Below are 23,811 nucleotides of genomic sequence, written 5' to 3' on the forward strand. Positions count from 1 at the left end.
GTTAAAAGAATGGTACAATGATTATTTGAATACTTAGCACCTGGATTCAGGAACCATGTGCGTGTGTGTGTGCGCGCGTGCGTGCACACAGGCGCACATGTGCGTGCTCGTGCCATGTTTATATATTTGCTGGACCGTTTGAAACTAAATTGTCGAGGTATCAGGACATTTCACCACTAAATCACTAAATACATTGGCATGAAACTCCTAAAAAGGACAGTCTCCTGCATAATCACACCACCAGTATCACACCTAAGAAGATGAAATCATTGCCTTTATCATCTGTATTAGTTATCTGCTGCTGGGTAACAAAATACTCCAAAACATAGCATTTAACACCGCAAATATTTTTATCTCACAGTGCCCGAGTGTTAGAAATCTGAAAGCAGCTTAGCTGGATGGTTCTGGCTCAGAGTCTCTCATGAGGTTGCAATAAAGCTTCCAGTTGAAGCAGACATCTCCAGACTTGTTCAGTGGCTGATGTCTGGAAGCCTGAGGTTCTTTCTTCATTGCTCGATCCAGTCTGCCTGAGCATTGTCACAGCAGGGCAGATGCCTTCACCCAAAGCAAAGGATCTGTGTGTGTGTGTGTGTGTGTGTGTGTGCGCGCGCGTGTGCATGAGAGCGAGAGAAAGAGAGAGAGCAAGTACCCAAGACGGAAGCTGTAGTCTTTTATAACTGCTCACAGCAGTGACTTACCATCACTTCTGCAGTATGGTATTAGACACATAGACCAATCCTAGTATAATGCAGGAAGGACTTTGTATGGGTGTGGGGGTGGGGATCACCATGGCCCGTCTTGGAGGCTGGCTACCTCACCATCTAATATCTAGTTCATCTTCAAATTTCTCCAAGTGGCAAAAAAACCAAAAAAAAACCAAAAAAACCAGGATCCATTGCATTTGTCTGTGTATCTCTTTGGTCTTTCTAATCTATGACATTAGCTTTTTGGAAAGGCCAGTCTTCTAGAGCATCCCACAGTCTAGGCTTGCGGATTATTTCCTTGCTTGACTTGTTCCTCTATCCCCTGTATTTCCTATGGATTGAAAGTTTAGTCTACAGGCCTTTCAAATTCAGGTTAAACATCCTGCCAGGAAGATATAGCCCGGAGACTTCGCCCGGAGGCATATGTCGGGAGGGACTGCTATTGGTGATGCTGTTTGATCATTTGATTCCAACTGCTTCTTAAACAGACTTTCAACCAGACTACCTGCTTTAAGCCCCATCTTCATGTCTCTTTCAGAGATACTTGGTGCCTTCAATTCCCGAGGGTTTCTGGAGACTTGCAGTGCTAATCGGCCAGCTTCCGAGCTTCCCCACCAGTAGCCTAGGTTTCTGCTTCCTCTGGTCTCTGCTAAAACAGTTATTATCCATCTAGTTTCATTAGTTTTGTTGCTCTCATCTCCTCTTCTCACTGGGACACTCTGAATACCTCCTCTAGGCATCTGTTCAGCTATGACTACATGGTTCAAATATTTTAAGGAAAGCTGCCTTTGGTTATGTATCTTTTCATAGTTCCTGTTTAGAGATCACGGTCCTTTGGTTTTGTCCCAACCCGAACAAAACCCACATGTTGACTCTCATTTGGATGAACTCCATGGGGTGGCCCTCATTCTTGGGTCAGGGTAGCATTTTCCAGATTCACTTACTAAGATCTACAAAGGATTAGTAAATAGGCCTGTGAGGAAGGAATTTTAGGCTCCATTTTAGAGATGCAGAAATGGATAAGGTAAAGTCTCAACGTCAGTACATGGCAGAATCCAGATTGGAAACAAGATCTGCTTGACTCAAAGTCTTTGCACCAGAGTGCAGTTTCAGTGAATATCACTTCAAATAAATGGAAGCCATTTATCAGAGGTGTTAATCTCTCTCCGGGTAACAGGAATTTATGATTGAGCCATGAGTTTGTGTCTTATTAACTTTGTGCTCTTGGATGAGTTTCTTTGCCTCTTGGAGCCTTCCTTTTTTCACCTATGATGTGGGTTGATAGTACGTAACTCACAGAGGTTTCTTATGGGCTAAAGAAGATGCTGCTTGCAAATGGGTTTCATGTAGCATTCTAAGAATATAAAATACAGAACCTGACTCCCATGCCTATTGATTCCAGCCTGGAGATGGACATAAATACCACGGTGGGGACTGTGGGGCTAGAGGCCACATGCTAGTTGCTGTTGAAAAGGATGGGGACAGCTGCAGTTCCAGCTCTTCCCACACATGAGAACTTGAGCTCGGGATATAGATCTAATTTTCCAAGAGGAGCCAAAAACCTCAATTTGTTTATGAACTCTCCTGATTTTTAAATGTTGGCATCTGATTGAAACAGAAATCATGTGGACCAAAGTTCTTGACAGCAGGTGAAAGGAGTTTGGGCAGCAAAGCTCCCACAGTGCTGGGCTCTGTGCTAGGGTGGCTGGGGACAAAGGCAAGTCAGTCGGGCCTCCCTGGGAGGCTGCGATCCAGGGGTGAGAGCGGCCTTCCATGGAAAAGGAGCACTATGCTAGGATTTAGTTAAATGGGATTTGACCCACATTATCCTTGAGCTCCTTAGGCGTGGACCTGCAGAACGCTTTTTGTAGCTGAAATTGAAAAAGTAAAACAATTTGCAGCAGGCAGAGGGAATGTCTTGGGAAATGTTTCTAGGGCTTTCATGTTTCCTGAGGGCTTCCCCTATCTCATTTGAGTTATTCCATTAAATGAGCAATAATCCTATTTTCCAGGGCGGGGGGCACTACGGCTCATAGAAAATAAAGGTCTGAGAATCATACAAGCTGGGACAAGGGAGAGGCCAGCCTGGTACCGAGGATCAGGTAGGGAAGGGAAATTGGGGCCTGACAATATTTGAACACCTAATGTTCATACTGATCTCATTGGATCTTCCAGGCAACATGTAAGGTCAATCTCATTATCCTCACTTTATAGCATTAACTGAGGCTCAGGGGGATGAAATGACTATTCAAAGACACAAACCCAAGACACTCAGGAAGGTACAAAGTGTCCATGCGCTCCTGAAATCATCTGCAAAATGTTTTAGGTTTGTACTTCTGTCCATTTCCCAGGGTAAAGAGCCCAAAACTTTCAAAGGATTCTCAAAGGGGTCAATGATTCTCAAAGGTTAAAAGCCACTGATTTAAGCCAAGACTTTTCTGATTCCAAAGACTGTTCTCCGAGGCCCCCTCTGCCACACTCTGGTTAAGAGAATGTTCTTTAAAGTCAAACTCAAATAAGACCCAGATCTTACTAGCTGTGAGACCTTGTTTCCCCATCTATAAAATAGGGATTCAGCTGGGCAGGGTGGCACACACTTTTAGTCCCAGCTACTTGGAAGGCTGAGGTGGGAGGATGGCTTGAGCCCAGGAGGTCAAGGCTGCAGTGAGCTGTGATTGTGCCACTGCATTCCAGCCTGGGTGACAGAACGAGACCCCACCTCTTAAAAAATAAAAAAGGATTAATGTATTTCACAAATATTTTATTGAGCCCCTGGCTCTGATTCAGACACCATTCTAGGTGCTGAGGACACACCAATGAATTAAACAGTGTCTCTGCTGTCATTATTCTTTTTTTTTTTCTTCGAGATGGAATTTCACTCTTGTTGCCCAGGCTGGAGTGTAATGGTGCTATCTTGGCTCATCAAACCTCAGCCTCCTGGGTTCAAGTGATTCTCCTGCCTCAGCCTCCTGAGTAGCTGGGATTACAGGTATGTGCCACCATGCCCAGCTAAGGTTGTATTTTTAGTAGAGATGGGGTTTCTCCATGTTGGTCAGACTGGTCTCGAACTCCCAACCTCAGGTGATCCTCCCGCCTCAGCCTCCCAAAGTGTTGGGATTACAGGCGTGAGCCACTGCACCTGGGCCTGTCATTATTCTTATATTATGTGAGAGGTTAAAGACAACAAGCAAACAGATACTTGTGAGATGGTGATAAGTGGTACGGAGGAAAATGAAGCAGGTAAGTGGGATAGGGCATGCATCAGGGCTGGGGCTAAATATTTTGGTACATTCACAGAGTTGTACAGTCATCACCACCACCTATTTTAAAGCATATTCCTTACCTCAAAAAGAAACCCCATTCTTTTAGGCATCATCCAAGCCCCATAATAACCCCTCCACTCCTGCCCTAAACAACTGCTTATTTCTGGACACCTCATAAAATGCAATCATATAATCTGTAGTCTTTTGTGACTTGAAGCTTCTTCATACAGTCTGGATATAAGAGTTTTAAAAATCCGATATACAGTTTGCAAATATGTTCTCTCAAGTCTGTGGGTTTTGATTTCCTCCTCTTAGCAGCATCTTTTGAAGAGCAGAATTTTGGTGAAGAGCAGAATTTTGATGAACTCCAATTGATCAACTTTTTCCTTTGTGGGTCCTTCTTCTAGTGTTAGAGCTAAGAAATCTCTGCCTAATCTATGGTCACAAGGATTTCCCCCTACGTTTTCTTTTAAAGGTATTTTTTTTTAAAAGAGAGACGAGAAATCTGTATTCTATGTGCAACGTCTCCATTTGTAAGATTAAAATGAAACACGTTAAAAACACGTGGGAAAAAAAAAAGATATGTGTATGGGCTAGAAAAGGGCCATAGACTCTCAGTTCTCATATATTAGTTTATACTGCATGCAAAATTGCTTATATTTGGCCATTTTTTGATCTATAAAAATAGCAGTTTCATGCTGATGGCCTTTGCAGGTTATTAAGTTGTAGGTAATCAGGTGAGTCACAGGTGTGCATGGTATCACCACTAAATCACTAAATACATTGGCATGAAACGCCTAAAAAGAAGGACAGTCTCCTGCATAATCACACCACCAGTATCACACCTAAAAAGATGAAATCATTGCCTTTATCATCTGTATTAGTTATCTGCTGCTGGGTAACAAAATACTCCAAAACATAGCATTTAACACCGCAAATATTTTTATCTCACAGTGCCCGAGTGTTAGAAATCTGAAAGCAGCTTAGCTGGATGGTTCTGGCTCAGAGTCTCTCATGAGGTTGCAATAAAGCTTCCAGTTGAAGCAGACATCTCCAGACTTGTTCAGTGGCTGATGTCTGGAAGCCTGAGGTTCTTTCTCCTTTGCTCGATCCAGTCTGCCTGAGCATTGTCACAGCAGGGCAGATGCCTTCACCCAAAGCAAAGGATCTGTGTGTGTGTGTGTGTGTGTGTGTGTGTGGTCTGTTTATTTGTTTTCTGGTCGAGGCCTTTGGGTTTGCTGAGCCTTCCCTATTATAGATGAGAAAACCAAGGCCTAATGAAGGGAAACATCTTGCCTGTGGATACCCAGCTGTTCTCCACTTACATGCAGGCATTGTGAAGCCCAAAGGTCCTCTGGCACTGTGCTTTCCAAAACAGAGCCCTCCACACTGTATTTGAGCTTCGCATTTGAAATATGGATTTGAACATTGTAATAAACAGAACAAAAACCCTTGGATATATTGCATACTAAATGTTAGCATTTGGAGATGGCCAGCACAGTTTCTTATGCTGTTAACTCAGTTGTCAGCAAGTTTGACACTGAAGTTTGTCCCGCTATCTCTGTATAAGTAAAGAGGACCCTAAAATTGCAAGCGAAGCAAGGTTCCAAATACTGTTAGGATTTTCAACTGCTATTACTTGGCGACCTGGGATTTTCTTAATGTATTTGCAACTTTAAAAAGTTTAAAATTTTTGAAGCCTAAAGTCAGTGCTGAGGTTGAGACATGGCTGTATCTGTCATCCATAATATCTAATTTCTTGTTTTTTTGTTTTGTTTTGTTCTTGTTTTTGTTTTGAGCCAGAGTCTCACTCTGCCACCCAGGCTGGTGTGCAGTAGTTCAAGCAATTATCCTGCCTCTGCCTCCCAAGTAGCTGGGATTACAGGTGCCCACCACCACGTCCGGCTAACTTTTCTATATGTAGTATGTTGACCAGGTTGGTCTTGAACTCCTAACCTCGAGCGACCCACCTACCTCGGCCTCCCAAAGTTTTGGGATTACAGGCATGAGCCACCGCACCCAGCAGAATTTCTTATTCTTTTTGATCTATCAAAACAACCTCATTGTTCTCAATGACTGACCTTATAATAAGTAAATGTTATAGAACATATAGTGTCATTTTCCTTTTCCAGTAGAGGAAGATTACATTTCCTAGAGTTTCTTGCATTTGAATCGATGTTGAGGGCCCCTGGGATGTGGGCAGATATAGGCTTCTTCCCCTTACACAGAGACCAGAGCTTTATCATGGCAGAACCACAGATGGTGGGAGGGTGGATCTCTGGACCACTGGTTGAGGGGTAGAGAAAATCTACTAAGAAGAGTTCCCTGACCTGCACTGAACAGTGACAGGAGCGAGAAGCAAACCTTTGTGTGTTAAGTCACTGAGATATTGTGGTTTATTACAGCAGATTCTGGTCTATCCTGACTAATACTGGATCAAACAAATACCATTTCTTGCAAATCAAAACCACAATGAGATACCGTCTCACGCCAGTTAGAATGGTGATTATTAAAAAGTCAGGAAACAACAGATGCTGGAGAGGCTGTGGAGAAATAGGAATGCTTTTGCACTGTTGGTGGGAGTGTAAATTAGTTCAACCATTGTGGAAGACAGTGTGGTGATTCCTCAAGGATCTAGAACCAGAAATACCATTTGACCCAGTGATCCCATTACTGGATATATACCCAAAGGATGATAAATCATTCTACTATAAAGACACATGCACACATATGTTTGTTGCAGTGCTGTTTACAATAGCAGAGCCTTGGAACCAACCCAAATACCCATCAGTGACAGATTGGATTAAGAAAATGTAGCGCGCACACACCATGGAATACTATGCAGCCATAAAAAAAAAATGAGTTCATGTCCTTTGCAGGGACATGGATGAAGCTGGAAACCATTATCCTCTGCAAACTAACACAGGAACAGAAAACCAAACACCACATGTTCTCACTCATAAGTGGGAGTTGAACAATGAGAACACATGGACACAGGGAAGGGAATATCACACACCAGGGCCTGTCAGGGGGTGAGGGGTCAGGGAGGGGACAGCATTAGGACAAATACCTGATGCATGTGGGGCTTAAAACCTAGATGACAGGTTGATGGGTGCAGCAAACCACCACGGCACGTGTATACCTATGTAACAAACCTGCACGTTCTGCACACATATCCCAGAGCTTAAAGTAAAAATAAAAATTTAAAAACCACAAATGACATTTCTAACAAAACACAGCTCTTATCTGTTCTATGTATTGGGTTCCATGTATTGTTTATTGAAAAGTAAAGTTTTCTGCTACTAAAGGTATCAGAATCTGCGATGGAGTTTGAAGTCAGAATCTTACAGGTGGGGAACTCAAGGGCTGGAGAGGAGAAATAACACATCCAGGGCCACATAGCTGAGGCAGGGCTAAAATCCTCCGTAGTTTTATCCTGTCCTTTCTTTTGGTAACGGCAGCTGAATTTCCTCCTCTTCCAGCTCAGGCCACATGCCTCGTGTGGGACTCATTCTCAGCCCTCAGCTCCAGGCCTGGCGAATCTATGTCATCTATCACTCAAGCCTCAGTGATTAGCTTGAGGATAGAGGCACGACCCAGTCCAGACCAATCATAGCGAATCCCTGGGTTTTTGCTGGAGCTGCTCTCCATGGATGGTTGAATCAATAGGATATAAGTCTTGAGCTACTGGGGGCTCTCTCAGTGTCTCTAGGTTGAGAATGGAGCTAACACAGGGGAAAGCAGAGCTGAAATGTGGAGAGAGCCAGACGATGCTTGATGATGTTTGAGCACCTGGATCCAGCCATGCCTGAAGTTGGATCTTTTAGTCACATGAACCAATAAGTTCCCTTTTTGTTTATGTCAGTTTTGACTGATTTTCTGACTTATACATACGGTTTTGTGCTTTTTTTCACCAAGGGACAGGAATTACTGTATTTTTCTGTTTTACTGATAAGGAAATAGAGGCTCAGTCCATTTGTAACCAGATGCTTCAAGTCTCGCCAGATTCAAGATTTGATGACCTCCCTTTTGTGTTGGGAAGGGCCCATGCAAGAACTCTTCTTTGCTTCTGCCCCCTGCTTCAGTGCAGACACACTCTATCCTGTTTCACAAAGGGGTGGTAAACACAATATCCACTACAGAGTAGGTGCTAAAACATTGCTGAAATGAAATAAGGAAAGAATGCCCCTTTAAAAAAAAAAACTGTGTAAAGTGTATAATGAGGCGGTTCATCAAGAAATGCAAATGACTCAGCCCTAAAAGATACCCAGCTTCACTAATAATTAAAAAATACAAATAAAACAGCTATCATCTTTCACTCATGAGTTTGTCAAGGAGCTAAAGGTTTCCTAACAGCTGAGGGCAGGGAAATAGGCTGTTTCCTGGGCTGAGGCAGCAGGAGGGGAAGGGGCACAGTCTCTTTGGAGGGCTATGTAGCAATGTCTGTGAAATGTAAACAGTGTACAAGCCATTTGCCCTCCAGTTTAAAATGTATTCTACAAAGAAACTCCAACAAATACGCAGAGATGCAAGTAGAAAGCTGTCCAGTAGAGAATTATTTTTAATAGCAAAAACCAAAACCGAAAGAAAACAGAACAAAACTGGAAACAAATGCCCACCAAAATGGATCTGCACGAATCCCAGTATCCAAGACATGGAAAACATTTTAGCTGCTAGAAAGAATGAGGCAGCCCCAGATGTGTGGGGGCGGAAAGGTGGCCAGGGTATACCACGTTGTTAGGGGAGAACAGGATGTGTGATATGATGCTATTTATGCTGAAAATGAAATCTAATCAAAGTTAAGATGAAGATAAGTTGGGAAGTAGAATTAGGGGGTCAGGGGACTTCTATTTTCAATGAATTAATCTTCTTTACAATTTGATTTTTAAAAATTATGAACATGTGCACTTTACAATTTGTTTACTCCTTTGGATACCCAATAATGCACAAAATTTCAAAAGGCACAAGGTGAAGATGTATAATTCTGCAGTTCTCTCAACTATCTGAGATAGAATTAATTTATTCCCGGCATGCATTTAGTGTATTTAGAAGGAGGAGGAGGAGAATGAGTGAGAAAGGGTGGGGGACACAGGCAGCTGCTGCTCTGCGGTCGGCAGCTGTGGTCAGGTGTGGAGGTGGGCTGCCCTTTTTGGGGTCACTCTGTCCTTGGTTTCCTGGCGTCAGGCCTTCCTAACCCTGCTGGAGCACTAGCAAAGGCCTTTGGTGATGCCCTGCCCATGACTACTGGCTGTGGTTCTGCTAGGTCCGGGTCCTACATCTCAGGGCTACAGGGAGTGAGGCGCTGGAATCCCCCAGGACTGTCCCGCTTCTTGCCAGCTCCCCTCCAGCCAGGCCTGCCTGGCGGATGCCCAAACACTCATTAGGCAAGACAGGTCTGTAGGCAGATATTTATCCCTGTGCAGCTGTGGGCTGTGAGGAGGCAGCAGGTGTGGGGCAGAGTCCTGTTTACCTAGCGCTGAGCCTGGCAGGCGCTGCCTATTTGCTGAGCTCCCTTCCTGGCCTGGCTCAGGTTGGGCAAGCTCTGCCCTCTTCCTCCCTCCCTCCTCCCTGTGCTGTGCTGTTCAAGGGGGCTAGTCGTTCTTCCCACTTCTTCCCTGAGCTGACTGCTGCTCATTCTTCTGTCTCAGCTTCAACACTCCCTCTTCAGGGCCTCCCTGACTACCCGCACTCCAGAGTGGCTGTTGCCGCGGCCCACAATTCCCCGTCGTGGTCATTACTTATTTCCCACAGTTACCAGGTTAGTGTTGGTCTTCTCTGCTAGATGCCAGATGAGCAGAGACTGGGACAGTTTCGCTCACCACTATTTCCCCAGCCCCTCCCATAGGGCCTGGCACTCAGGTGGTGCTCCTCAGGCATTTGAGTGTCAGCCTGAATGAAGGCAGGCAGAGAACCCTGCATGGGCAAAGGCACAGATGTGTGATGGAGGGTGGCGAGGGGAGGGGGGCAGTGACGATGTATGGTGGGGAGTGGCAGGACTGGAGGCTGGAGAGCTAGGTGGGGTATTGAGCACCTCCTCGTCCTCTCCTTACTCTGAAAGACTTTGAATGCCACATCTGGGAGTTCAGGTTTTATCTAGTCAGAAATGGGAAACTGTTGGGTAAAGAAAATGCAAATAATACAACCAATGAGAGAGTGACAAGCCAGATCCTTCATGCTGAATGGTAAATTCTGAAGTTCCTACAGTGGCCTGTGAGGCCCTGTAGCATCTACTGCCCACCACACCCCTTCCCCATCTCCTTCCCCTACTCACTGCAGCCACACTGGCCTCCTTGCTATTTCCTGAACATCGCAGGTATAATTCAGCCTCAGGGCCTGCTGTGGTCCAACTGTGTCCTTCTCAATCTGTAAGTTGAAACCTAATCCCCAGTGTGAGGGTATTAGGACGGGGGGCGTTTGGGAGGTGAGTAGGTCATGAGGGTGGAGTCCTCACAAATGGTATTAGTGCCCTTATCAAAGAGGCCAGCCTTGTCCTTTCCACTATGTGGGGATATGGTGAGAAAGTGCCATCTGTGAACCAGAAAGCAGACTGTCTTGTCATTAGACACCGAATCTGCTGGTGCCCTGATCATGGACTTCTCAGCCTCCGGAATGGTTAGAAGTAGTTACGTTGTTTATAAGCTTCCCATTTTATGGTATTTTGTTATAGCAGCCCCGGCAGACTAAGGGCCTTTGCACTGGCCATTTCTGTGCTTTTCCCTTGGATATCATAGTTTATCTCCTTTGTTTAAACCTCAGCCTGCTACGTACGGTACATTACCAGAGAGGCCTTCCATGACACCAACAAAGGAGCCTCACCCCCCTCCCCAATACCCTGATCCTGCTTTATTTTCCTCTCTAGTATTTGTATCTGTTTACCTGTCTATTGTGTGTCTTCTCCCCACAGATGTCAGCTCTAAGAAGGCAGGAGTATGTCATTTCTGATTCCCAGCTGTGTCCTCTGAGCCTAGAACATGTACCTTTAGGCTCAATAAATGCTCGTAGAATAAATGAATGAATGAATGACTGTGTAGTATTAAGCTAAGCCACCCCGGTCCTGGAATGATGTTAACTGTTGCTCACATGCTCTGTCCTATTGCCAGAGCTCACACACAGCCTTGAGTTCCTTTGCTCTGCACATCAGCCAGGTGGGGAGTGCAGGTCAACATTATTATCTGCCTTAAAAAATAATTATCAATGGCACAAAAGCATCATGATCACCTGGACAGAAACCCAAATGAAATGCCTGCAGGCTCATGACGTCAGCAAATCAGTTTCTAAAATATGATGTGCAGGAATTGTGAGAAAGAGGATGGAGTCTGCATTTCGAGGCAGGTTTTCCCTGTGTTCAATTCCCAGCTCAGCTGTTTACTTACTCTGTGACCTGGGACCATTCAAGCCCCTTCTGTGAGCCTCAGCTGTCCCTTCTGTCAACGGAGATCATGATTCCCTTGAGTAGATCTAGTGAAGAAGGCATTTGGACATAGGCATTTCCTGGACTGCACCATCCACTGTGTTTCCTTTTTGGTGCCTGCATAATATTCCACCAAGTAGAGTCACAAGCTTTGTTTAATCAGGTGGCTATTTCCAGACATGGTAACAGTAGCCTCCATTTACTGATCCGCTAGGCGCAAGGCCAAGCACTGCACCTTCCTTATCTCTCCTTCAGTCCTCGCTGCAGCCCCGTCAGGTGGGTGCTGTTAATATTTCCATTTTGCATATGAGGTTAAGCAGCTTGTCCAAGGCCACACAGCCCCTCTAAATGGAAGATAATGGAGTTGAAAGCCAAGTTGTCAAATCCAAGAGCTTTCAACTCTGTGCTTTGGTGGGATTTTTGTCCCCCATTTTGCAGATGGAAAATGAGGCTTGGGGAGGCCAGCGACTTGCCCAGGGCAACAGTGAGCAGAGCTGGGATGAGTCAGAATCCAAGTGTACCAATTCTTTATTTTATTTTATTTTATTTTTTTATTGAGATGGAATCTCACTCTGTCACCCAGGCTGGAGTGCAGTAGCGCAATCTCGGCTCATTGCAGCCTCCACCTCCCAGGTTCAAGCAATTCTCCGGCCTCAGCCTCCCAAGTAGCTGGGACTACAGGCATGCACCATGACACACGGCTAATTTTTGTGTTTTTAGTAGAGATGGTGTTTCACCATGTTGGCCAGGCTGGTCTCAAAATTCTGACCTCAAGTGATCCACATGCCTGGGCCTCCCAAAATGCTAGGATTACACGCGTGAGCCACTGTGCCGGCCCAAGTCTACCAGTTCTTAACTTGTGCTTTCCTCCAGACCTGCCTTCTCACCCTGGGACAGTATCCACGGGTCTTATTTTTCCTGAAGCGGGGACAGTTAAGTGGCTGGGGAGAGAGTGGCCGTCTGGTTTCTGCTCCATACCTAGCTGAAGGCCTCAGGATAAGGAGAAGAATCGCTGGTGAGCAGAGGAAACCTATTTCTGCTCTGGAAATGGCTCTTCTCTTCTTTTCTCTTCCCCCCCCACTTCTTCCCTCCCCTCCCCTTGCTACCCCCCAGAGTTCCGTACCAATTAATCAGCAGACAATGGAGGCTCCAGCTGGGACAAGTGGGCTGGACTCATTAGTACAGAATGACATTAATATCAAAGTCTTTTGAGACAAATGCATGATTCAGGGCAGACGCCTATAGAGGGCTGGCTATGAAGCTGGTGTGGGTAATGGAACCATGGTCAAAGACAGAGAGAACCGTGTATACGTGGGTGGACAACCAGGCCGGGTCCCCGGGATGCCCGAGGGGAAGAGGGGGCAAAGCAGCTCTGCCTTGGGCAGGGTCCCTGTCCTCTTGTGCAGCCTGACTTCTCCCTCCTCCCTGCTTGGGAGGCCTGCGTGGGTCACTGGGTCACTGTAACCCTGGGCAAGCCGGAGAGGCAGCGGGGCATGGAGGCCTTCAGGGCTGGATGGGCTGGGGCCAGGTCCCAGCTGCATCTCCTCTCCCCTCTCCCTGTGGCTCCAGCAACTCGCTTCATGTCTTTGGGCCTGTGTCTCTTCATCTGAACTATGGGGTAATGATAGCTGCCTCTCAGGCTGGTGAGAGGATCACGGAATGAGGTGGACATACTTTGTAGAATGTGGACTAGTGGGGAGTGAAGCGCATCTTCACCATCTCCTTCTCCTTCATTGTTCTTTACACAGTGGGAATAAATGTCAAAAGTCTTCCTTTAGGGGCAACAGGAATCAAACCAGCTCCTGCAGGGAGCCTTAGCGATACAGTTCTGCCTGGTTCCTATGGTCTTCATTTCTTCACTCACTCAGATATTCATTCATCGATTGATCCACTCACACGTGTACCGAGCACCTCTCACATTGGCATCAATGTGGCACTGGGGATAAAAAGGTGGATGGGACACCATCGCTACCTCGGAGGGACTCTTCGTCTAGTGAGGAGGCTCTCCCTGGCTGGAGGACATGTGTGTGGTCAGAGGGAGCTTTGCAGAGGAGAGGCCGTACAGCTGTCCTTGTTGTTTAAGGAGTTTGCCAAGTGGCCTGGGGTGGGGCAGTAGGGACATCATTTATTTGAAAAATATTTATTGACTGACTACTACATGCCAGGCACTGTCGTCAGTGTGGGGACACGGCTGTGGACAGCAGAGATGAAACTCTGCCTTCAAGGAGACGGCATTCTGGTGGAAGGTCGTAGAAGCCACTGAGCAGTGAGGGGGCGGTGACAGGGCTGGTGTTTCACACTGGCTGGTGCAGCAGGCCTCCTCGAGAGGCGCCATCTGGGCAGAGATCTGCAGGGGCCAGGGGAGTGGCCCACAGGGATGCGGGAGTGGAGGGGTGGCGGGACGCATTCCTGAAGTGGAGGAACTCTCTCTGGGCTCCGGGAAAAACAGGACACCCAAGCTGCAGGGGAGGTGGGGGGCGTGAGGTACAATGGGGTGTGGGGGTGTCCCCGGTCATCTCAGGCTTTGTAGGTCTGGCTGCTGGAAAATTACCGGATGCCCAGTTACACTGGAATTTTAGATAAACAGCAAATAATTTTTTAGTATAAGTGTGTCCCACGCAAGTTTGCCTTTCTGTGAAATTCAAAAAAAGATTTTTAGTTCCTAATATCCCTTTCTTCTTTTTAAAACATTGTTTTAATTGACCAATAAAAATTGCATATACTTATGGCCTACAACATGATGTTTTGGAATATGTATACAATTATGGGATGACTAAATCGAGCTAATTAACATATGCATTACTTCCCACATCTTTTTTTTCCGTGTGGTGAGAACACTTAAAATCTACTCTTAGCACTCTTAGCGATTTTCAAGAATGCAGTACACTGTCATTAGCTATACTGCCACAGCGTACCATGGAGCTCTTGCACTTACTCTCCCTAACTGGAACTTTGTGTCCTTTGGCCCACAGCTCCCCAGTTCTCACCCCCTGCCCTCCCAGCCTCTGGTAGCCACCATTCTACTTTCTGCTTCAATGAATTTGGCTTTTTCAGAGTTTGCATGTCCGTGTGAGATCACGTGGTATTTGTTTTTCTGTGTCTGGCTTATTTCACTTAACATGTCCTTGAAATTCAAACCTAACGGGCATCCTGCCTTTTTGTTTGTGAAATCTGTCCACTCTAGCTGTGGCCTCCCTAAGACTTTGGCTTTACTCTGAGATGGAAGCCACTGGAAGCTTTGGGGTGCAGGAGAGATGAGGTGTGACCAGTTTTAAAGGGTCCTGGGTCGAGAGCAGACTGTGGCTGGCAAGGGCCGAAGCTGGGGGCCACTGGAGGTGGGAGGTGGGATGGAGGCGCCAGGAGGCAGTGTGCAGGTGCTGACGGGAGTCTGTATGTGTTTCGAAGACAGAGCTGACCCTATTTGCTAATGCATTTGTTGGGGGATGGGAGAGGTGGGGACATGGAGGACTTCTGGGCTTTTGACCCGAGCAACCGGAAAGATTGCAGGAGGATCCCATGCGTGTATGTGTGTGTGTGTGCACGTGTGCTTTTGGACACATGGTTCAGAGATGCCCACTGGACAACCAGGAGGAGACATGCAGTGGGCAGCTGGGCACATGAGCCTGGAGTTCAGAGAGAATCATTCATTCGTCATCAGCTCGGATGTCATATAGAGCTGAGCACCTGCCCAAGGCGGAGGAGGTGTGTAGGTAGAGAAGCAGCCCTACTCCAACATCTGCAGAGGCCTGGAGGCTGGAAGGCCCTGGTGAACAATGATGGTCAGGCCCAGGTGGTATGGGAAATGAGACTGGCATGGCCTGGAGGCAGAGAGCCACGAGCAGTTCTGGGAAGGGGAGTGACATAGTCAGATGTATGTGTTTTAGAAGGGTGCCTCCAGGGCAGGGTGGAGGGGATGGAGCGAGGCCAGGAGGGCAGAAAGGGGACTGTGGCACCAGCCCTGCCCCAGGACAGCAACCAGGGACTTGGTGGGGACAGTGTGCAGGGAGACAGAAGGGAGGGTGGTTTGTGTGTGGCGCTGCGGACAGGGCTGGGCAGCAGGATGGATGTGGGGTGCAGGAGGACGGCTGGGGGCAGAGAGAGAGGCTTTTGTATTTGCCTCAGAGGAGTGCAGAGTGTCCCCACCCCACCCCCAGCAGCCCACGGCCCGCTGTGCTTGTTAGCAAGGAACACTCCTCAGAGGGAACATATGTGCTGTTATTTTTAGGTGATTAGCCGCACGTCGTGGAGCGTTTGTTTGCCAGTCGTGGGTAAACAAAAGCCACTTGTCAAAATGAGATGTTCCAGCCTCGTCCTCCCTTCGGCAGGCCAGTCCCTGCGCTGTGAATTCCTGGTGCATCAGCAGCGAGGCTAATTAGCTCCTCGGCTCTTGAATAATAATGGCCACATTTACCGAGAGATTTCTGTGCACCAGGAGTCCTGCAAATACCATCTATGCAAGAATCACAGGTGCATCTTATTGGCTGCAGTTTGGAGTGGAGGAAACTGAGGCTCAGGGAGGTGGAGCAGTTTGCTCAAGGCCCCCCAGCTAGGAAGTTAAAGCTCTGACATTCTCAGGTCTGAATGACCCCAAAGCCTGAGATGGGTGAGGGGGCTGCTCTGTTCTTCTGGAATATCTCCCCTTCCCCATCCTGTGAGCAGAAACTGAGCAACATCACCACCAGCAGCCTAAGGTAATTAGACGGTCATTCCTTGTACGGAGTTCAAATCTCCACTGCATCCAAGGTATGTGCTCTGTTGCTCACTTCTGAGTCCTGCATGTGCTGACCTTCCAGTCTCTGGGCTTTGGACAGCCACAGAGAGTCAGGTTTGTTTCTGCCACTTCAGGTCTGAGTATGAGCTTGGGCAGGTCTCTGAGATGAAGTGTGTGTGGGCTCATTGGCCAGTGCTCCTCAAGTCAATACCAGTGGAAGGGAGCGGGGAGGAGCAGGCTTGGGCAAAGGGGGAGGCTGACCTATGATGCTATCTCAGCAGAAGCCTCAGCTGGCCTGAGGATGGGATGACCCCTCACGACTGTTCCGGGTCAAGGCAAAATGTTGGGTACTTGGCACCCCACATTGGTCGGTTCATTTGATGTAGGGCACCCTGGGAATGGAGTGTGAGGGCTGTCAACTTTCTGCAGACGGTACTCCCAGCAGCTGGGGTAATAAGTCCTTTATTCCTGCAGAGGGACCTGAGTGGCACCTTACAGAGTCCTTCACAGTCCACCTCTTGGATCCACTTCATGTAAGTTCTCTGAGAAGCTCTTCTAGGAGGCAACCTGCAGAGGAAAATTACTGGGATGAACTCCAGCCTCTGTCTCTGAAGTTTTGGGGTCTTAGGGCTGCAACTGACATCCTTAGCTGCCTACTCCACTACCCATTATAGACCACCTCACCCTCAGATGACATCTCTGTTGGTCTCCTGATTACCTGAAGGAACTGAGACCCTGGTCACCATGCTCTTTTCAGGCCAGGGTTGCTATACCTGTCAACTTACCATCAAAATTGGGCAAGGGAGTACCAAGAAGCACCCAAGGGCATCACCTGGATGTCAAACATATTCCTCCCAGACCCCATGTGCAACCCCTTGTGGATGCCGGGATGTGACTCCTCTTCTTACCACTGGCCCCTTGATGCAAGGACAAGAAACACACAGTGCCAAGGAGGTGGCTGTGCTTAGACTTTGAGGGACTCTGGCTGTGCCACCTTGCAGAAGTATTTTCTCTTTAGGAACAAGGACCTCTAAACCTACGGAAGCCAGAGTTGAGGGACAGAAAGCACAAATTCTCCAAGTGGGCCACTGGGCCACTTAAGCTTCTACCCCTAAATTCCTAGAACCGTGTATTCTGCCCAGTGGGGATGCAGTGCCATATATAGTATTTGATTTGAAGTGATTCTGCATCTTGGAGGATTGTCCTGAAACGTTGTGAAGGCTTATTTCTGAACTGGCATTGCAGCTCTGTCTTCAGCGGGCCATCATAATGCACCATCGGGCCAGCAGCTTTGGGGTCATGTGGTGTGCAGTATTACCAGTGGATCCCTGGTCATGGGCCAGCCCACTCCTGCCCCTCCAGGGTTATTGCTATAAGATGGGCTGTTGAGTCAGAAGTGATGTTATATGGCATCCTGTGCCAGTGAATCAAACACTTCATAGACCCTTGAGTAGAGAGCTCACAGGCAGGAAAGGCAAATCTCTATCTGGAACAGGTCTCTATTCCTGATCTTTCCAGGAGGGGGTCCAATGTAGTCATCTGCCACATGCCAGGCCAAACCAATCTCAGTTTTATCCTCTTCAGCTGGTGACATGGGAGTCCCCCATGTGGCCATTCAAATGAGCTGAGGCTGCTGGTGCCACAGCGGGGACGATGTGGGGTCTGGGCTACCTGCCGTGTAGCTTGCTGGTGTCCTCAAGGCCTGCTCACGTTTGACCCGGGATGTTCCCACCATGTTAGATTGACTGGGTCTGGCAGACCCAGCTCCTGACAGGCAGTTCCGGCTGCCTGATCACTCGGTATCTCACGTCTGGGTGTTCTGTATCACACAAGGTCTAGGAGCACTAGACCAGGACCTGTTTTCAAAAGGTGTATAATCCTTTGCTACTAATTGTAAGGATTCACTCCCAAATTCTAGGGAGTCTCCAGATCCTAAGGGATTCTCCCACCATAGCTTGCGTCCTTCTCTGGGATCTCTTCCTATCACTCACATGGCTGACACCATAGGGTCTGCTGAGTTGTATGGCTCAAGGGATGGGGCTGATGGCTCCAGCAGCCTGGTACTTCTGCAGAGTGCTTTCTTGCTCCGGGCCTTGGCAGCCTTTCATGGCACTGGCCTACAGGGTTGGAGCAGTATTCCCAGCTATGGAATATGTTGCCTCCAGACCTACCTGTCAGGTGCTAGGATTTCTTCTTCATGGTAGGAGGTAAAAGATTAAATAATTTGTCCTTACTTTGTAAGACTAATTTTGTAGGTATGTCCCAGTATTCACCAGACCATTGAATTCCTAGAAATTTTACTCATGTGGTGGCCTCTTCATCTTCAGTAGTTTTCTCTCTCACCCTTTGGCTTCCGGCATGCTAGGTACTACTTGTCTATCTGCCTGATCAGCACGATGACATCCGTGTACTGGATCAGCATGATGTTCTGCGGGGTGTCCCATGATCCAGATCTTTTTGGATGGTCATGACAGAGCCCTGATGAAAATTGTGAATGTATACTGTTGTCCCTTCCATGTGAATGTGAACTCTTTCTGATTCTCTTTCTTGATTGAGATGGAAATGAACATATTCACCAGATTAATGGCTTCATAACATGTGTCTGAATTCAGTTTTTTTTTTTTCTTTTTTTGAGACAGAATTTTGCTCTGTCACTCAGGCTGCAGTGCAGTGGGGTGCGGTGTTGGTTCACACAACCTTCGCCTCCCAGGTTCAAGTGATTCTCCTGCCTCAGCCTCCTGAGTAGCTGGGATTACAGGCATGCGCCACCATGCTTGGCCAATTTTTGTATTTTTAGTAGAGATGGGGTTTATCATGTTGACCAAGCTGGTCTCGAACTCCTGACTTCAAATGATCCACCAACCTCAGCCTCCCACATACTGGGACTGTAGGCATGAGCCACTTCGCCTGGCTCCCTGAATTCATATTAATCTTCTCTAGCAGCAATACCACACCTAGCAAGGAAGCTGCAATTGGGCTACTACTTGTTGCACTTCTGGTAGTTTCCATGGGGAACAGACTGGTGAATTAAGTGGGACTATAATAGGAATGACTATCCACACGTCTTTTAGATCTTTAAGAACAGCACTCGTCTTTGCCATTCCCTGGGATGTAATACTGCTTTTTATTTACCATCTTGGCCAGAAGGGGGAGTTTCAGAGGCTTCCACTTGGATTTCCCCACTGTGATAGCTGTTACCTCACAGGATAAAGGGCTTGTGTCAATTACTAAGTAATTGGAGACCACTTTTACATTTATACATTTGGAGACCACTGAGGGTGGGACCGTGGACCCACTGTGAGCTGGACCTAGGCTAGAACTCCATTTATCACCTGGCTCCCTTAGGAGGGGCCATGCTAATGCTCTGGGTTTCCCCTTCCCCAACACACAGTTACCTGAGTAATGTTGGGAAGAAATGGGGGAATCCTTGCTGTGTGCAATTGTGGGCGTTCTTCCTCCTGGGGACATGGGCTTTCTGTCAGTCAAGTTTCCACGTCCAAGAACTTGCTCAGGGATGGACACTGGGGAAGGGATTGTTCCTTTTTTTTAAATTAAGGTGACTGTCCTTAGCTCCCCAGCATCTTATGCATTTACAGTAGTGTGCTTGTTGGCTCCAAATGTATGTGGCCCCTAGGGGTGCCAAGTTCTATTCACTCCACAGGTCTCTGTAGGTCAGGCTCCCCTGGCCTCCTCTCTACCCTGCCACTCACCACAATGACATCTTCCTGCCTTCTGATGGTGCCATGGTCTGAATGTTGGTGTCTCCCCGAAATTCATACGTTGAAACCTAATCACAAATGTGAGGGTATCAGGAGGTGGGGCCTTTGGGAGGCGACTGGGTCATGAAGGTGGAGCCTCTTGAATGGGACTAGTGCCCTAATGAAAAGATGTCCCAGCATGCTGCCTTGCCTGTTCTACTCTCTGAGGACACAGTGAGAAGGCACTATCTGTGAGCCAGAAAGTGGGCCCTCAGCAGACACCAAATCTACTTTGATCTTGAACTTCCCAGCCTTCAGAACTGTTAGAAATAAATTTCTTTATAAGCCACCCAGCCTACGGCATTTTGTTACAGCAGCACTAAGGCAGATGGCTTCTAGTTTTCCAAGGTCCTTGGGATCATTTCTGTGAGTAAGCCTGGTTCTACAATGGCAACTCCTCCTGCCAGCCCTGGTCCCCATCACTGAATTTCTAAGGAATCCATTCCTAACAGCCTTGGGAATTGGGATATCATCTGGGTCCTGCGTGCAGCATAGGCCTATGGGAGTTCCAGCCTTACGTGGTCCACCTCCTCTGGTGGGCCCACCTCTCTGGGCCTCAGTGCCAAGGGCCTACCGTCTGCTCTGGCATTTCTCACTTCATGTTGGCCACTGCTTTTCCCATGTTTCTAGGAACCATCTGTAGTGAGTTTATACCATCTCCTGGAACGCTGGTGAGAGTATTAAATCCTGTATTCTGGGAGGGTTCTCCCAAGTTGATAAATACTCCCTTATCCAACCTTACCTTCTGATCTTCTTGACCAGAGACCCTTGGATTCCGGTCCCATGTTCCTGCAGACCTGTGCTGGTTAGGTCCTACAGCTCCTTTGGGGTATAGCCCCATCTTTCCTCACCAGGCCCAACGTGCCCACAGCTGGTGCCGTTGTGACTTCATCCTAGTCGTTGGCCTAATGACCAGGAGGACAGACGAGGCAGAGCTTGGGCCGGGAACATGTTGTCTGGCTGAGTAGAGGCCTCTGCACAGTGTCCAGGCAAGGAGGGAGGGAGTTCCAGCCCTTAGCAGCAGGGTGACATTCCTGCCGGCTCAGAGGGCTCAGGGGGATATAGAGAGTCCATCGTTTGTAGAGACCTCAACCTAGATGTCCCCAGCCTGTGTGTCAGGGTCATACTCTCTCTCTTTTTTTTTTCTTTTTGGCAGTGGGTAGGGGGACAGAATCTCGCTATGTCACCGATGCTGGAGTGCAGTGGTGCGATCTCAGCTCACTGCGACCTCCGCCTCCCGTATTCAAGCGATTCTCCTGCCTCAGCCTCCTGAGTAGCTGGGATTACAGGTGCCTGCCACCACACCCGCTAATTTTCATATTTTTAATAGAGACAGGGATTCACCATGTTGGCCAGGCTGGTTTTTCATATTTATAGTAGAGACAGGGATTCACCATGTTGGCCAGGCTGGTTTCTAAATCCTGACCTCGTGATCCACCCACCTCAGCCTCCCAAAGTGCTGGGATTACAAGCATGAGCCGCTGTGTCAGGCCACAGGGTTGCGCTGTCTTCTAACCAAGGCCCTGGCCTTGGCACAGTAGACCTGCCTTGGTTGGAGTTGTATCTTTTGTGGATTCTGAGCCTGGTTTCTGCTTTCTCTGTCCTGGTGCAGAGGAGAGCCTCTTTAAACGCCAAACAGAAGGGCCTCTGGCTTTCACATTGGCCTTTAATTGCTGATTAATCACGCTTAGCTTTTTGTTATTGTTTTCCAGATCAAGTGGATTTAACAATAGCTACCTAGTTCAAGTGTTATATTACTTCCCCCACCCCCAACCCTCCACCCCCGTCTTTCTCAAATCTATCACACTGACACATCACACCGGTTAATGAATTTCTTTCACAAGTCCGGCATCCTTCATCACCTGGGCCAGGGGCGATCTGTGCCAGGCGTCTCATTGCCAGCTGAGCAGCAGGTGGTTCAGCTCCAAACTCTCCACCCGTGTCTGCTTTCCTGACTCATGTTCAGCACCAACTGTAACAGGTTGGGTTCCTGGAAAAAAGACTGTGGTGAAGTTCAGCATGCAGGATATTTATGGAAAGTTAATTTTGGGATCAACACCTGTGGAAGGAAAGGGAGAGAAGCAGGACTGGGCAAGGAGGGAAGTCAAGTTGCAACACAGGATGGCAACCTCTGCTGGCTCGCTGGGAGCTCTGAAGGTGGCAGGAGCCTTTGGAGCTGTCCTCATTGGAGCAAGAGGGCCTGGCCTTTGTAGCGCCGTGTTGATCAGTCACTGGATGTGGGCAGTGCTGGGAACAGCGTGTGGCCCGGGTGAGGTGGCCCTCTCCTGTGGAGGCAAGCCTTGAAGATGCGGATAGCTGAGGGTTGTCTGATGGTGGCACTTCCTACAGCTGGGGTAATAGGTCCTTTATTTCTGAAGGGGAACCTGGGTGGTGCATCTCAGTATCCACCCTAACACCTGAGTTCACTTCTCTATGAAATAGGGATAAATGTCATTAGCTAACACTTGGTAACTGATAAGGACTCCACAAATGACAGCTATTACATACTTATAGGTAGTTTTCTGAGGGTTTTTTTTTTTTTTTTTTTTTGGTTTGTTTGCTTTTTTAAGACAGTCTCACTCTGTCACCCAGGCTAGAGTGCAGTGGCGCGATCTCTGCTCACTGCAGCCTCTGCCTCCCAGTTCAAGTGATTCTCATGCCTCAGATGGATTACAGGGGTGTGCCACCACGCCTGGCTAATTTTTTGTATTTTTAGTAGAGACGAGGTTTCACCATATTGGCCAAACTGCTCTTGAACTCCTGACCTCAAGTGATCCACCTGCCTCCGCCTCCCAAAGTGCTGGGATTATAGGCATGAACCACCACGCCTGGCCTTTTGAGGATATTTATAAGTGATAAAACTTCAACTCAAAATAATCTAAGTAATGAAAGGAATGTACTTGTTCATGCAATTAGAAAGACAGCATCAGGAATGGGTGGATTCAGCAGCTCAAAGGATGTCCTCAGCGTGGATTGCATCTCCCTCTCCCCACATACACACCTGTCTCTCCATCTCTCATTTCTCTGCATTGGCCTCACTCCCAGGCAATCTCCGTACTGAGGTTAAAGATTGCCCCCAGCAGCTCCAGGCCCACAGCCTGCCAGCTCAGCAACACTGGCAGAAAGATTGGGCCCCACACCCAGCAATTAACAGCTCTAGGATAAACCCCAGGGGCAGACACCCATGGGCCAGGCCTGGGACATGGGCTCATCCCCAGACCTGGGGAGATGAGGGCAGCCCCTCTCCGTAGGAACGTGGGGAAAGGAGGTTTTCTACAGGGAAACTGAGGTGCTGTGAGCACAATAAAGGAGAGCAGTCGCTGGCAAAAACCAGATACCCTCTTCCCCTGACTCTGGGAGCCCTTGCCATGCCATCGAGAGGGCGAAGGGGCATCGGACTGGTCGTCCTGTGTGGGGGCGTGTGCTAAATTCAGGAATGTGGCTCACGTGACCGCATGTGACACGTTTCTGTGTGGCTGCCTGGAGACACACTGCATGGCCCACGGGCCATGTTTCTGGGGTACATCAAAGTGGGTCCAGCATCAGAGGGGCCCCAGCTTCCCAGGGAAATGGGAAAAAATCAGGGGGTCAGACAGACTTGGATGAAATTTCGTGTGACCTTGGGGTTAGGCTTCGATTGTTGCTGAGCCTGAGAACCCCGTGGGCATCAGATCCGAAGAGGCGGCCGGATTCTCCCTGTGAGAATTAAGTGAGAGCATGCTCACGAAGCCCCTGGCATGGGGCCTGGTGCACTGTTTGTTCTCAATATATTAAACATGAGAATATTTTAAGATGCATTCCTTGGCAGATGAGATCGCCTACTTAGAGGCGGTGGTTGCCCTGGAAACGTGGGTTTCTCTGCACAAAGGGTCTGGAACCCCTAAGGACTGGGTTTGCCTCTCTGACGTTCCCTGGGGCAAGACCCCCAGGATTTTTGGTCTGTGTCAAAACATCTTTCTCTTTT

The 23,811-nt window shown here is 47.9% G+C and overlaps 1 long non-coding RNA gene across 1 annotated transcript; it reads left to right on the forward strand.

The window, feature by feature from the left end:
• The first annotated feature begins 8,106 nt into the window (after nucleotides 1-8,106).
• On the forward strand, nucleotides 8,107-12,425 carry LOC140709898 (uncharacterized). The gene is made up of 3 exons (XR_012090683.1): nucleotides 8,107-9,725; nucleotides 10,244-10,332; nucleotides 10,872-12,425. It is a non-coding gene; the product is annotated as an uncharacterized lncRNA (long non-coding RNA).
• The last annotated feature ends 11,386 nt before the right edge of the window (nucleotides 12,426-23,811 follow it).

Source organism: Chlorocebus sabaeus, chromosome 23, assembly GCF_047675955.1.
Source record: "Chlorocebus sabaeus isolate Y175 chromosome 23, mChlSab1.0.hap1, whole genome shotgun sequence".
Taxonomy (NCBI): Eukaryota; Metazoa; Chordata; class Mammalia; order Primates; family Cercopithecidae; genus Chlorocebus; species Chlorocebus sabaeus.